The sequence below is a fragment of the Malaya genurostris genome, chromosome 2 (genome assembly GCF_030247185.1).
Source record: "Malaya genurostris strain Urasoe2022 chromosome 2, Malgen_1.1, whole genome shotgun sequence".
Taxonomy (NCBI): domain Eukaryota; kingdom Metazoa; phylum Arthropoda; class Insecta; order Diptera; family Culicidae; genus Malaya; species Malaya genurostris.
The window spans coordinates 278,125,086-278,140,796 of NC_080571.1; the positions used below are offsets into that span (position 1 = coordinate 278,125,086).

At 37.2% G+C, this 15,711-nt stretch overlaps 1 protein-coding gene across 1 annotated transcript in view; it reads right to left on the reverse strand.

Moving 5' to 3' along the window:
• LOC131430228 (GTPase-activating protein skywalker) overlaps window positions 1–12,077 on the reverse strand; it is a 184,636-nt gene extending 172,559 nt beyond the window's left edge. The window contains exon 1 of the mRNA XM_058595002.1: window positions 11,417–12,077. The gene's annotated coding sequence lies outside the window, so the exon portion shown is untranslated. The remainder of the gene's footprint in view (window positions 1–11,416) is intronic.
• Between the last annotated feature and the right edge of the window lie 3,634 nt (window positions 12,078–15,711).

The following is a 15,711-nucleotide window of genomic DNA, read 5'->3' on the forward strand; positions in this document are numbered from 1 at the left end:
CGATTGTAGCGACATAGAAGAAAATTCTTCAAAAATTCCCAAAATGGACGCTTGTCGTTCTGGGAAGAAACATCAATCTATGCCACCAGTGACGGTGATGATTTCCGACTTCAAAGCATTCCGTACTGAGCTTTCTACTTTTCTCCCGGAAGTAAAAGTCTCATTTCAAATCGGACGAAGAGGAGAATGTCGAGTCTTGGTGGATGGATTGGAAGATTACGAAAGTCTTATTCGATATTTGTCCGAAAAACTTCATAAATTTTATTCATATGATATAAAATCAGACAGACCCTTCAAGGCTGTCTTGAAAGGATTATCAAATGATCAAAGTATTGATGAAATTAAAAATGAACTAAAAGAATTGCTTGGTTTTGCCCCTTCCCAAGTAATACTTATGAAAAAAAGAGCGAATGGTACTTCTAAACCACGCTCTGGAATTTCCCATGAACTTTACCTAATACACTTCAATCGAAGTGATGTAAACAATTTGAAAACTTTAGAAAAAGTACGTTTCATTTCCCACATTAAAATTCATTGGGAACATTATAAACGGCATAATCGTATTGCAAACTTAACGCAATGTCGTCGTTGCCAAGGCTTCGGTCATGGAACCAAAAATTGTCATATGGATATACGGTGTTTGAATTGTGCTAAATCGCATTCGAAAGACGCTTGTCCAATGAATGAAACCACTGATAAATTTTCATGTTCAAATTGCAATGGAAATCATAAATCCAATTATTTGAAATGTCCTGTCAGGGAAAAAATTTTAAACGCTCGTTCGCTTAGACAACAAGTCAAATCAACGACCTTAAATTTACAGAACATACCTGAAAATTCTTCTAAGGCACCTGCCAATTCGTCTTCTAACGAAAACAATTTATTGACAGGTAGATCGACCTCGTCATCATCTTCTTCTAATGTCAGTTATGCTGGTATATTAGGTAGAAATCTATCTCCTATTTCTTCTAATGTAAATAATCAAAACACAGGACCGCCTTGCAGTTCTTCTTCTAACGAAAACAATTTATTAATAGGTAGACCGGCCAAATCATCTTCTTCTAATGGCAGTCTACCTATAAATATTCCTTCAATGCCATTCGCTTCTTTAAATGAAGTCGATTTAGGCGATATAACTGAAAATAAAATGATCTACCTACAAGATCAACTTTTTCAAATGATCATCCAAATGAATTCGACTTCATCACTTTTTGAAGCATTTCAAATCGGATGGAAATTTGCAAATAATATTATAATGAATTTAAAATTTAACAGTGATGTTAAATAATTATTTGAATATTTTAAATTGGAATGCTCGATCTTTGAAATCGAGTGAAGATGAATTTTATAATTTTCTCAAAGTTCACAAAATTCATATTGCCATTGTGACAGAAACTTTTCTTAAACCAAATGTAAAATTGAAAAGTAATCCACATTATGTGGTTCATCGATTTGACAGGTTTACTGGAATTGGTGGTGGAGTTGCCATTTTTGTCCAACGGCAAATTAAACATCGAATTTTACCTTCTTTCAATACTAAAGTTATTGAAAGCTTGGGAATCGAAGTTGAAACCATTCATGGAATTTATTTCATCGCTGGAGCATATTTGCCATTCCAATGCACCGGCGAACAATTAAATTTCTTTAAAGGCGATTTGCAAAAACTTACAAGATATCGATCGAAATTTTTCGTAATAGGGGACTTAAATGCTAAGCATGTCCAGTGGAATTGTAGGCAAAATAACAGTAATGGTAAAATACTTCATAATCAACTCTCAGCTGGTTACTTTACAGTTCTTCATCCCAGTAATCCTACTTGTTTCTCTTCCGTGAAAAACCCGTCTACAATTGATCTGGTTCTAACAGATCAAAGTCACATTTGTAGTGAACCGATTACTCATGCTGATTTTGACTCAGATCATCTTCCTGTAACATTCAGACTTTCCAACGAAGCTATAATTAATCCAATTAGTTCTATTTTCAACTATCATAGAGCAAATTGGTTGGATTACAGATCTCACATTGAAAATCATGTGGATCATGAAACTATTTTAGAAAATTCTGCGGATATCGACACAGCAATTGATAATTTGAATCATTATATTATCGAAGCTAGAAATCTTTCAGTTCCCAAAGCTCAAACTAAATTAAATTCTCCTATCATCGATGACAATCTTCAACTGCTCATTCGGTTGAAGAATGTTCGTCGACGACAATATCAACGTTCTCGTGATCCTGCTATGAAAAACATAGTTAAGGATTTACAAAAAGAAATTAAACATAGATTTACTCTTTTGCGAAATGAAAATTTCGCTAAAGAAGTTGAACAAATTAAACCATATTCTAAACCTTTCTGGAAACTTTCTAAGGTTCTTAAGAAACCTCAGAAACCTATTCCTGCTCTCAAGGAAGGAAATCAAATACTTCTTACAAATGGCGAAAAAGCTCAAAAACTTGCTCAGCAGTTCGAGAGTGTCCACAATTTTAATTTGAACGTTGTGAGTCCTATTGAAAATGAAGTCTCACTGAAATATGATCATATTTCAACCCAAGTGTTATCACACGATGACATTATTGAGACGAATTTTGATGAAATTAAATCAATTATTAGAAAACTTAAAAACATGAAGGCTCCTGGTAATGATGGAATTTTTAATATTCTTATTAAAAATCTTCCCGATGTTGCCTTGAGACTCCTGGTTAAAATTTTCAACAAGTGTTTTTCATTAGCTTACTTCCCAAAAAGATGGAAAAACGCTAAAGTAATTCCTATCCTAAAACCTGATAAAAACCCAGCAGAAACATCAAGTTATCGCCCAATTAGCTTACTTTCTTCTATCAGTAAACTTTTTGAAAAAATTATCTTGTTAAGAATGATGACTCATATAAATGAGAATTCAATTTTTTTACCAGAGCAGTTTGGATTTCGTCATGAACATTCAACTACTCATCAACTTGTCAGAGTAACGAACATGATAAAATCAAATAAATCTTCTGGGTTATCCACTGGAGTTGCTCTTCTAGACATAGAAAAAGCATTCGACAGTGTTTGGCACAAAGGTTTAATAGCAAAAATGTCTGATTTCCAGTTTCCTATTTATTTGATCAAAATGGTTCAAAATTATTTAACTGATCGTACTCTTCAGGTTAGCTATCAGAATTGTAAATCTGAATTGCTACCCGTACGAGCCGGTGTTCCACAGGGTTCGAGTGTAGCTCCAATCTTGTATAATATTTTCACTTCTGATCTTCCAAATCTACCCGTTGGTTGTCAGAAATCGCTATTCTGTGACGACACAAGTCTGTTAGCCACAGGTAGAAATCTAAGAGTGATCTGCAGTCGCCTACAAAGAAGTTTAAATATTTTCAGTGATTATCTGTCAAAATGGAAAATTAAACCAAATGCAGCAAAAACGCAATTAATTATCTTTCCTCACAAGCCAAGAGCTTCTTTTCTTAAACCAAACAATAATCACATTCTCAAATTGAATGGCTTGGAATTGACATGGTCTGATCAAGCTAAATACTTAGGTTTAACGTATGACAAAAAACTCACTTTCAAGGATCACATTGAAGGAATCCAGGCAAAGTGTAATAAATATATTAAATGTTTATATCCTCTTATAAACAGAAATTCTAAGCTCTGTCTAAAAAACAAATTGTTAATTTATAAACAAATTTTCAGACCAGCCATGCTTTATGCGGTACCAATTTGGTCAAGCTGTTGTTCCACCAGGAAGAAAACGCTTCAAAGGATTCAGAATAAAATTCTGAAAATGATTCTGAAGCGTCCTCCCTGGTTTAGTACAAATGAGTTACACAGACTCACAAATATAGAACCATTAGATGTAATGTCACATAATATTATAAGCAAATTCCGACAAAAATCGATGCAATCTTCAATTGAATCGATTCGCTCTCTGTATTAGTTAGTAAGTTAGTATATAAGTACCTTTTCCCCATTACACAATACAAGTATGTTTAGAATTTTCCCTACACAAAAATCTCAGAATTGCGGAAGCAAATGATGTCTTCATGGTAATAACCAAATCATATATATATATAACAGGGCTGAAAAGTCACCACTTGTGGCTGAACACCCAATTTAAATCTTAATAATTTAATTTTAACTCATATTCCAATAAATAGTTATTTAATAATAATAATAACGATATGTTTTCTTGAATGTTTATCACATAGTTTGATGTTTTAAATATTCCGAATAATGAACTTATTATCATGTTCATGAATGCTCGTGGCAGTCATCTTTTAGCTACTTCTTTTGCCGGTCTTGAATCGGAAGCTCTAAATTCTACTGTAAAATCCGGTACCTGTAGCTTTGGTAGAAAACGTTATTCGGACACACCAATCCACTATGGATAGATTTTGTTTCCCGCAATGCCGATTTTACGCTTCATGAAATCAGACAGGTTATTTCCGAAATTTCGATCCAAATATTTTCCTAGAACATAAAATCAATAAATTTATTGAGGTCTTTCATACCCACAATTCAATACAAATTACATAGTATTTCCATGAAAGGGTTTAAAGACTCTTAGGATTAATTTACTAGTTCCCTTTAGTGAGCGATAGAGTAGGAAGTACTCATACTCAATTGAATATAAGGGATGTGAGCCCGCTGAGCAAAATCGAAGATTGATTCTCACCAGTTGTCATAAACGGTATTGTTATAGGGTACACTGATGGATTCGTTGAAGGGGATGCTTCATTGTTGTTGGTGGCTGTTACAGGTGTACTGGGGTTGCTTGGGGTTGGTGTAAAGGAAGCACCGTTGTCCTTTTGTGTAGTTGTCGCCTTGTCCAGTTTATCCCATGGCTTACCGCAGTGAACAGCTTTTTGGCAATATTGACATGTGTCATCTGATTGTCATAGGTAACAAGTGATTTGCACGGGATTCTTGTATCCTGACCGAAAGTCACATAAGAAGGTATAGGCCTCTTCAAGCGCATGCGTAACAAACGTACGCCTTTCAGAATACCGGGGAAAAAGTTCTTCCATTTTTCATTTTCGATAGAGAGAATCTCTCCGTATTGGGACATAGTTTTGCGAATATATGAATCGGTGACGCTTGAGGGAAGATCATGCACACGCACTTCTATAGCACTATCTTCCATATATACTGGAATGTTGTACTTAATTTTCTCGTGCTCCACAAAGTGCACATTGTTGTTGTCTTTTGCGAATTGAATTGCATCCAACTCCTTATAAAACTGGGTGTAAACAATATTATTTGTCTTATTGCATTGAAGCAAATGCACACGTTTAATGTCAAGATGCATTTGCTTTTCAAGCAAACCTTCAAGTGCTCGTATCGAAGGTCGAATTTTGCACTGCCTGAAGTCAACAATAATTGTATTCTTTCGTACCGGTGGTAGCTTTTGTTCGTTTGGTTCACTCATTTCGAGATCGTTCTATTGTTCACTACACAATACTGTACTTGGTTTCTTCTGTCCCGAACGTAAGCAGTTTTGTTTTATCGACTGACTTGGATGAGATGTAAAAGCGAACTGATGAATAGTAATTAATGATTGCACGACAATGTTCACGATTCAATTCCATTTTTTTTGTTGAGGGAAAATTTTCAACCTACTGTAAACAAAACAAATTGCGCTCAAATGACCGAATATTCTGAAGATGGTAATGGTTAGAAATGCCAAACTTTATGACGGAAACGTCTAATTTAGCGTATAACAACCTACGTATTACCAACTAGGGATCTTTCGAATGAATGTGAAAAGGAAGAACGAGTTAGTCTGAGCAGGTTATGGTTATCTGGCGTGTAGAGTATGAAATGGAAATAAATCTCGTTCATTTTTCCAATTATTAAAAGATGATTTGGCTTGAATAAGTTTGTTGGGATATAGAGAAATAGGTAAGACATTTTTTTGCAGTTTCATACTTCGTACTGCCACAATTGCAGTTTCTCTTTTCCTAATTTCAATTATCTAATTTTTTATGTTTTCTAATTTGATTGTTCATTTTTTTTACTAAACTATCCCTTTGCTCCACATACATATGTAAAAAAAATCTGGAACGTCGAACATTCGTTGTACCGATTTATAACACGAGATATCGTAGATTGTACAGTTCCTAGCTTACTGCCGATAACAGAGAGATTTTGTTTTTTCATGGTTTGGGCGCAAATTTTGTTTATTGCCGCTGCACTTTTTTCGACTCTATCTTCGCAACGATTGGAAAACTACTTAATTGAAATAGTTTCATCCAAAATTTTAATAGAATATAACCCAATGCAGCCATTTGAAAGTGATACAATTTGATTCCGAACACCTTTTCTAACCACCGAGCCTTTAAACCATTCGTATGAAACCAGTTTTTTACCTAATTCCAACATCATTGAACTGAAATTTTAGTCGACATTGAATTGCATTTCATGCAAACACGCATAACCCTCAAATCACGCGATCTGGCGGCGGTTTGCCGATGTTTCTTAAGAAGCTCCTCTTTTCGCTCAGAATGTTGTCGAGTGGTACCGAGTACTAACAGAGTCGATTCTATGCCAAACGATATGTAACCACAAAATTGTTAGTTCAGTCAGTATGCCGTATAATTTGACGAAAATTAATGACAGGATATTATACCTAAGTTACTTAGGTATAATATCCTGTCATTAATTTTCGTCAAATTATACGGCATACTGATACTTTAATCAGTATGCCGGCATACTGATACTTTAATACTTAAAGTATTATTTCCCTCGCCCTAGACACAATTGTGGAACAAAACAAAACTCTTGCAACGCGTTTCTAAAACCAGGAGGGGCAACCACTTTGAATTTTGAAAAATTACTGATACTAATTACGAAGTAAAGAGCATAATTCTGTCTAAAAAAGTGTAGCAATTGAAGACATTTTTTCTGAAGTCTATCTGAAGAAACATCAATAAGCTTTCTTCGGAACAAACGAATGAGAAATAATCGTAATGTGGGCTGCTGCTACGGTGAATAAAAACTAATGTATTGTCCATTTGAATAAACGTATTCATGAAATACGAAACTGTTGGTTGTGTTTCCGATAGAGTTATTATAAAGGCTTCCTGTATGAAACCGGCAAAACAACCACGATTCTGCAAGTTATTTCCTTCGGATACACGCCTTCGAAACGGCTATAGTGGAACCGAATAGCATCTGTGCTGTTCCATGAACTGCTTGTCAAAATATGTATACAAATTCGAGAACAGAAACTCGTTTGGTGACAACCAACCAACCCACAAACTCCACCTCTTCGTCGCCATCGTTGTAGCGTGTTCGTGTCTGCTCATGAATGATCAAGGTTTTGGATCCAACTACGAAGTCTTCCGTACCGATCGCAGCCCCTTAAATAACTCAAAAACTATTGGAGGCGGGGTGCTTATCGCAGTGCATCGTCGTTTGAAGGCGCAACTGATCGAAACCGCATCTGGTAAATGCGTGGAGCAGGTTTGGGTGCGTTTGAAACTGGTCAATTTTTCCCTCTACCTTTGTGTGATATATCTTCCTCCGGACCGATGCCGCGATCTACCGCTAATCGATGCACACATACAGTCGTTGCAAGAAATTACTTCCACTCATGTACTACCCGTAGATGAAATCTTGATTGTGGGAGACTTCAACTTTTCCAGCATAAAATGGCAAACAAGTTCCAGTGGTTTCTTCTTTCCTGATCCGGCGCTCTCCACTTTCCACATTGGCATTACAACCATGCTCGACGGCTACAACCTCAACCTTCTTCGACAGTCGAATCCTGTCGTTAATGAAAATAACCGGATGTTGGATCTTTGCTTTTCAAGTAGAGAAGATGTTGCACCAAAGATTAGTGCTTCACCGTTCCCTCTGGTCAATTCCGTTCGTCATCATCCTCCACTACATATTGTGCTCGATTCAAATCGCTTACAGAACGCCTGCATTCCAACGGACATCATCTGCTATAATTTTAGTAGAACCGACTACACCAATATGACCGACTTCTTGACGCAAATCGACTGGGATGAAGTTCTCGACAACGATGATGTCAATGCTGCTGTGCAGACGTTTTCTAATGTTATGAGCTACGCAATCGACTACTATGTACCGAAACGATCGAGACGGCAGACCCGGCATCCACCATGGCTGACTGCGGAAGCGAGACATCTGAAAACGACCAAAAGAGCCGCTCTAAAGAGGTATTCTAAACATGGAGGATTTTCCCTGCGTAATCACTACGTGCAGATAAATCAGTTGTACAAGAAAACCGTTAAGCGCTGCCATGCCAACTACTTGAACAACGTACAACGAAAACTGAAATCAAATCCAAGGTATTTCTGGAAACATGTGAATGAGCAAAGGAAAGAATTTGGGTTGCCCTCGTCAATGAGCTTTGGAGATCGTACTGGTTCGTGCACACAGGAAATCTGCCAGATGTTTGCGGAAAAGTTTTCTAGGGTTTTTTCAAATGAAATCCTGACTCAGCAGCAAATTGCTGCCGCAGCACTTAACGTTCCCCTGTCTAATAACTCATTGAACTGCATCAATATTGACGAAGACTCAATACGGACGGCAATTGTAGGAATGAAAGCCTCAAATTCTCCAGGCCCCGATGGAATACCGGCAGTTATTCTTAAAAAGTGCTCGCGTGGAGTAATCGCTCCCCTCTGCAAACTGTTTCGAATGTCTCTCGCTACAGAAGTTTTCCCCAATTTATGGAAAGCTTCCTTTATGTTCCCAGTCCACAAGAAAGGCGATAAAAAGGATATAAACAACTACCGCGGTATCACTTCCCTTAGCGCTATACCAAAGCTGTTCGAAAAGGTTATACTGACACCAATTTTCAATCACTGCAAGCAATATATCGTCGATACTCAACACGGTTTCATGCCTAACCGCTCAACAACCACAAACTTACTATCGTTTTTGTCTTATGTGTTTGATGCAATGTCTAACGGTTTACAAACGGACGTTATCTACACAGATCTTTCCTCCGCTTTCGATATAATCAACCACGACATCACGGTTGCTAAGTTGGACAGACTTGGATTCAGTTCGAACATTCTTCGTTGGTTGCAGTCGTATCTTAGGAATCGTCGTTTAGCAGTTAAAATTGACGATCATACTTCCGGAGAGTTCCTCGCATCATCCGGAATACCACAGGGTAGTCATCTAGGACCGTTAATATTTTTACTGTACTTCAATGATGTCAATTTTGCCTTGGAAGGTCCTCGCTTATCGTTTGCTGATGATGTCAAGATCTATCACATCATCCGCAACTTAGAAGACGTAGCCTTTCTCCAGCGGCAATTGGTAATCTTCGCAGATTGGTGTAAAGTTAACCGTATGATTGTAAATCCAGACAAATGCTCGGCCATTACGTTCACGAGGAGAAAAATGCCATTGCATGTCGAATACTTTCTGGATGGATCCTCGATTGGAAGATCTACTAGCGTTAAGGATCTTGGCGTCCATCTCGATGAGCAACTTACATTCAAGCATCACATCAGTTACATTGTAGCTAAAGCTTCCCGTAGCTTAGGATTCTTAATGAGAATAACTAAGCACTTCACAGACATACACTGTCTAAAATCGCTTTACTGCTCGCTTGTTCGTTCAACTCTCGAATATTGCTCGGCAGTTTGGAACCCATGCTACCTGAACGGTGCTCATAGAATTGAGGGAATACAGCGTAGATTCGTTCGCTTCGCTCTTCGTCGATTGCCGTGGACCGATCCTCATCAACTACCTAGTTATGAAAGTCGCGGGTTATTAATGGGTCTCGACACATTACAAGTGCGACGAGAATTATCACGCGCTTTGATAATAGCAGATATATTCAACGGTAGGATCGACTGTCCCGTTTTGCTCAACGAAATTAATATTAATGTGCGACCCAGAGCTCTCCGCAACAGTGCTTTTCTTCGACTTCCTATACGACGTACCAACTATGGCGCAAACGGTTCTATTATTGGTTTACAGAGATCGTTCAACCGCGTTTCATCTGGGTATGATTTTAATGTGTCACGAAGCAGAATACGTACAAATTTTCTGAATATTATTAGGAATTATCATTAGGACCAAATTGTGTCTGTTGATTGTAAATAAATAAATAAATAAATAAACAGGTTTATTTTTATTTTCTCTTTTTTTAGAATCAGGATTTCCCTCTCCCAAAACCGCGGGCAAGTTCCCCAATACCCTCCTCCTCTTGCTCCGGGACAGTAAAAACGAATAACGAGAACAGTAGTGGGCTGAAAAAGGCGTGGGATAATTTGTGCCAATCGTTCAGGATTGCTCAACGACCGCTGCGAAAAAACACTGGAGTTTACCGTGAAGCAAGGATATAAGACTGGGATTGGCTACTATTAAAGCATTGAGTAAACGAACGTGTGGTTTAACGTCATGCAAAACAAAGCTTTGAATTTTACTGTGCGGATACTTTCAATCATTTCCATAGGCTTCTCCCAACCAAACCCAAATCACGCCATATCGTGTTCATAAAGGAAAATGTGTCAACATTTATGTTGATTCCGAAACTACCAGAACAGACAGAAAAAATCAATAATCACGAAGAAGGGTTACGTTCGCAATTGAGCTGCATGCTAATGAACCAACAAACCAGAAATATGTGAAGGTTTATTACGATACAAGCGCAATTCCCTCAACATTTTTTCGGTCGATACAAAATTTATGTGCCTCTACTAGTTTTTAATCCAGATCCCTTTGATCGATTATGTTTTCCTAATTAAAAGTCTGGTAAAAATACATATTTTAAATCGACTATGGATCTGTATTAATACAGATTTCAGGAGCAGTAAAATAACGACATCAAGAGCATACAAGTTGAATCTTACTTTGTTACTCAAATCCCGTTACAAATTCTCTCCAGAAAAGTTCAATCAGGCACTGGTAACTGGAATTGACGTCACATGATGACCATCATAAGAAAACACACCCGAAGGATTAAGGAATATTACACATGCTCTGCTTTATAACGGAGCATTGCTAATCTAATTATTGCTATTTTTGCATCTACTAAAGATAACAGTTCTCGCTGTTTATCTTTAATTAGGGTTTCGGCCAAACACAATCGTCGTTCGTGTGCTATCTTGTTCCAGTCATTATTTCAAGTTTTGAAATAAATCACGCTGCGACGATATGCTTCGTGAATTATACTAAGCCCATTCATTCCAGTTCCAGTTTTCATTGCATTCCAGTTTTCGCTACCCTCCGGAAGCCAGAGATAACAGCTCCGGTTATCAACCCGAAAACGTGCTCTGACACAAGGAAACACTCGTGCGATGATGATTGTGAATAAACTCCCGGTGTCGCGAGCGGTGTGCTTAAAAATTGTGCAATTTTTCCCCGTAAATAGATGTTCTATAATAAGCCTAAGAAAGCTAGTCTCAAAACAAGATAATATTATGAACTTACTCCCAAAACTGATCATAAACAGTTGGCCACTCCGTCAGTTTCTGTTATCGACAATTCCTAAATCTTATTCGGTGATTGTTGGTACCAAACCGATAGTTTTCCTGCTGATATCGATTACGAGTTGATCCGTTATGGGAAATAGTTACTACGATGCCTTCACGGGGTTTTCGCTGTCAGTAGCGCACCACACACTCGGAGTGCAATTATATTTTATCTTTTCTTTCTTTCATCAACACTTCATACTCTTCGTCTGCCGAAATTTTTTCTATGGTGGAATCTGTCGCGGGCATAGATTCTCGCACTGCAACACTTTCAATCGGGAGACATCTCTTTTCGTGGTCTTGACCACAGGGGATAAAATTCACAATCCACGATAGGTTATTTTGACCGCTGCCAAATAAGCAGGAAGTATTATTTTTTTTCACTTCTTATCCAATCGCCAAAATCAACGGATGTCACTATTTCTCTGCAAGTTTCGTTGATTCAATCTTTACAATGCAATTGTTAACCGTGTTTGCTCTCCCGGAAGCTGCAGCAGAAATTTGATTGGAATGAAAATCCCGAAAATTCAATGGCTCGATACACACAGCGCGAACGACCCGAATTCGTGCAAAGTTTGGCATTAAATGACGGCCAGCGAAGAAGTAGCTACATAGAAATGCAAGACGCAAACTTTTACTGCTACCATCAGAGCCAAAGCAGGAGCAGTACTCACACTCAGGCAACTGGAGCATAAATTTTTGTGTACGGCATAAACAATTGAAGAATACAACCAACTCTTTTGCGATCGCAGCGCTGCCCGAGTGGCGAGCTTTGAACTAAGCGATGGTGATAATTTTCAGATTTTGCTTGAAGATTCGAACAAAATGCAGGGTTTTTATTATTTTTTCTTACGAATCGAATACTAACATACAAAAACGTGTGAAAATTTGGTGAAAAAATCGATCATTAATGATTCAGTAACTTTCCGTGGTATGTTTGATTGATATTTATGGAGAAATCGTAACATGAAATACCAAATTCGAAGAAGTGAAGTTGGGTACTGTTTTCATGTCTGTGATATTCTTTGTTTTTTGGGTTGGATTTTGAGATTAATTGATAAATTATGATCAAAAGTTGTATGATTCGTCTATTTACTCATGTTTTATCATCTGAATCAAATCTGTATGTGAACTGAAAATTTCAAATTTCATCCGAGATTGTCAAGAGTATAGGACAATTTGAAATCATATGTTTGATGACAACACGTGAATAATCGTTTTTCTTACCCATATTTGTAAGGTTTTGCCATCTGCATTTTTTCAAACTCAAGTAAATTGAAAAAATCGTCGAAAATTTTTCTAAATACATGGGATATGTCAAAACAATCACCATAACGCTATCTCGTGGTGACCACGCTGATTGGATTGTTCAATTGTGTAACGGTGTTTGTAATTGTTCGAGCCAATGATTTGACAGCCAGTTGCCCATGCAGCACAAGATAGTAGCCAGCAAGCAGAGATGCCAGGTTCATTGTTAATTCGATGTACAAAATTTGAAAATGATAAGATTTACAGAGTTTTCCGAAAACCATCATCGACTGACAATGAGCCCTTAAAAGTCTTAAAAACACTGTGAAATGTATTTCCGAAAGACCGTTTGAAAAAGCGAGGCATTTCTCTGCTCACCGAAATGATTTCGATCTGCAATGATGTTATGGTAGGTAGAGTGACTATAATCAGAGTGGCGACAGCTGTTCGTTTGGAATGACAGCTCCCAGTTCCAAACGAGCAAACGACCTGTCAATTCAATGTAAAGCTAATGGAATGTTTTGAATTGTTGCCAAAATTACGGATGAGATGTCGTCACTCTGGTTATAGGCACTCTAATGGTAGGTGCATAGAGATTCAGCCAACTGATTTTGGCTCAATCACAGATTTTTGAAAATATGACCTGGTATCCTTGCCTGCGACCAGAGTTGCCATGTTATTTTTTCAAAAATCTGACTCTGACTTAAAAATTTATCTGGATTTGTCTGGGTCCAACTATACACAAGGAAATTTTGACCGGGTTTCTTTATCGGTGAGCAAAAAAAAATGTCTCACCACCTATTGTATAGAAGCCAAAACCGTAAAGTTCTAGTTAGACCTAACAAAATCGGGGAAAATATGTACAATCGAGTAAAAGATCTGGTTAGTTGGAGAGTCTGGCGTAGTGATGGGCGAGCGCTCACGAGCCGTTTATTTGAACCGACTCGTAGCAATGAGCGAACGAATCACGGCTCTTCAAAATTGTACCGCGGCTCTCAAGCAGAGTTGCCATTCTAAAATCTGTGTTTCAACTTGGAAAATCTGTGTGCCTGTGTACGCCCAAATTTGATTGCGTTATTCTATAAACGATAATGTTTTCTAATGAAACTGTCAAAAAACATAGGAACGTTTATTCTCCAGTGAATTTTCAAAGAATGCTGTCGTAATAGGAGAAAAAATAATTTTTTTTCCAAATGGAATTTCAACCAATATATTTCAATATCCCGCTTCCTCGCACACGGACACCTCTAGTTGTGAAACACAACTTCAGATGGCCCATACCGCTCATGCATTTCCGTGGCTCTCACACTCACTCTCTCGAACCGCTTCTCCACATTGACGTTTATTGAAAAAGAGCCAATGAGCCGTTCAATTGAACCGTCTCTTACGAAAGAGCGTTCGGTTCAGAGCCGCTTATTGAAATGAGCCGTATTGCCCATCACTAGTCTGGCGAAGCGAGAAAAATATGACATTTGTCAGATAAATCTGGCAACCTGGCTGCGACAGCAAAAAAAACAGAGATGCCATTTATACAGATTTATCTGTATTAGACAGATTTTCACATGCGCATACATAGGGATGTCAGAAATTTCGAATTACTCGATTATTTAATAATCGAGTATAATTTTGAAACTAATCGATTGTAATTTATCCGATTATCTAGGTTATTAATCGATTACTCGATTATTCATTCGATTATTACTATGGGAATTTTGTAACTATTCGATTAGCTCAATAATCGAATATTAGTTTTAAGCTAATCGATTAAATATTACTCGATTATCTGGGTCATTAATCGATTACTCGATTAGTCGATCGATATTACGACATCCCTACGCATATAGACTTAATACCTCGCTTAATACAGATTTTATAAAGATTTCCTAAACTTAATACAAATTTATACAGATTCAATCAAAAGAAAGAAAAAAAATCAAACATTTCTGTCTGAGCTATCTATTAGTATTTTAATGCAGTGACGAGGTAAAAATTTATCAATCAACAAATGCAAATACGTAATGAATACTGAAATGCATTTATATTGTAATTTGAACTGATATTCAAGGAAGTTATGGCATTATGAAACTTTATTATCAGACTGAGAGTTGTACGACGTACGTATTGGACGTACACCCTCTTTTAACAAAACTCAAAACTGAATGACACACCACTCAAAGTGCACGTATTCTAAACTTAAGTTACCACCTATCTACTGATTTTGAGGTGAGAGACGACGCTTTCAAAATTTGAGTATTTTTTACTCAAAATATGGATAAAATATTTTTTTCGAAATTTCAGTGATTTGAACTCAAAACTTGAGTTCCTTGCACTCCAAATAAAGACATTCTTATTCGTAAATGATTATATACAAAGTCATTCTTCTTTCTTTTCAATGGAATGCCCAAAAAAGTGATTCTAAACCTTTTCCGGTTCTTAGTCGATTGTTATAAAACCGGTTTGGAGTCGATTGTAATAAAATCGAACTCATGAGGGTTTTTTTTATTGTATATTATGGGATTTCTTGTTTTCTAGTATAGAAGAAGTTGGATTATATTTCGCGTCTTTTTGATAACAGCTTATGAAACACCTGTCAATATTTAATTTGAACAGAAATTTTGAAAAATTCGGTATTCGCTGAGAGCTAATCATTACAGTAAACGAAACAGAGAAGTCTTCAATTTTTTCTGAAGGTAAAATGAATACTCCATTTACAATGGTTTGTTTGCAATTTCTGTTGGCTTGTTGGCCGTGGAAAATCATGTTAATTTACGTCTCGATGGATGCACATGAAAGGAGCTTTACTTAAATTTACATACTAAAATAGGCAAAAATTTATCTTGTCTGCATACGGAGCTGGTCTTATCAGCCAGCTGTCATGTTCGAGCCCCGACCTGGAAGGATTCATAGTGTCAGTAGGATCGTAGTACTAGCCATGCAATGATTCTGTACGCTAAGAATTGGCTGCGAAGTCTGTTGAAACAGAAAGACCAAATTCCACAAAAGAAA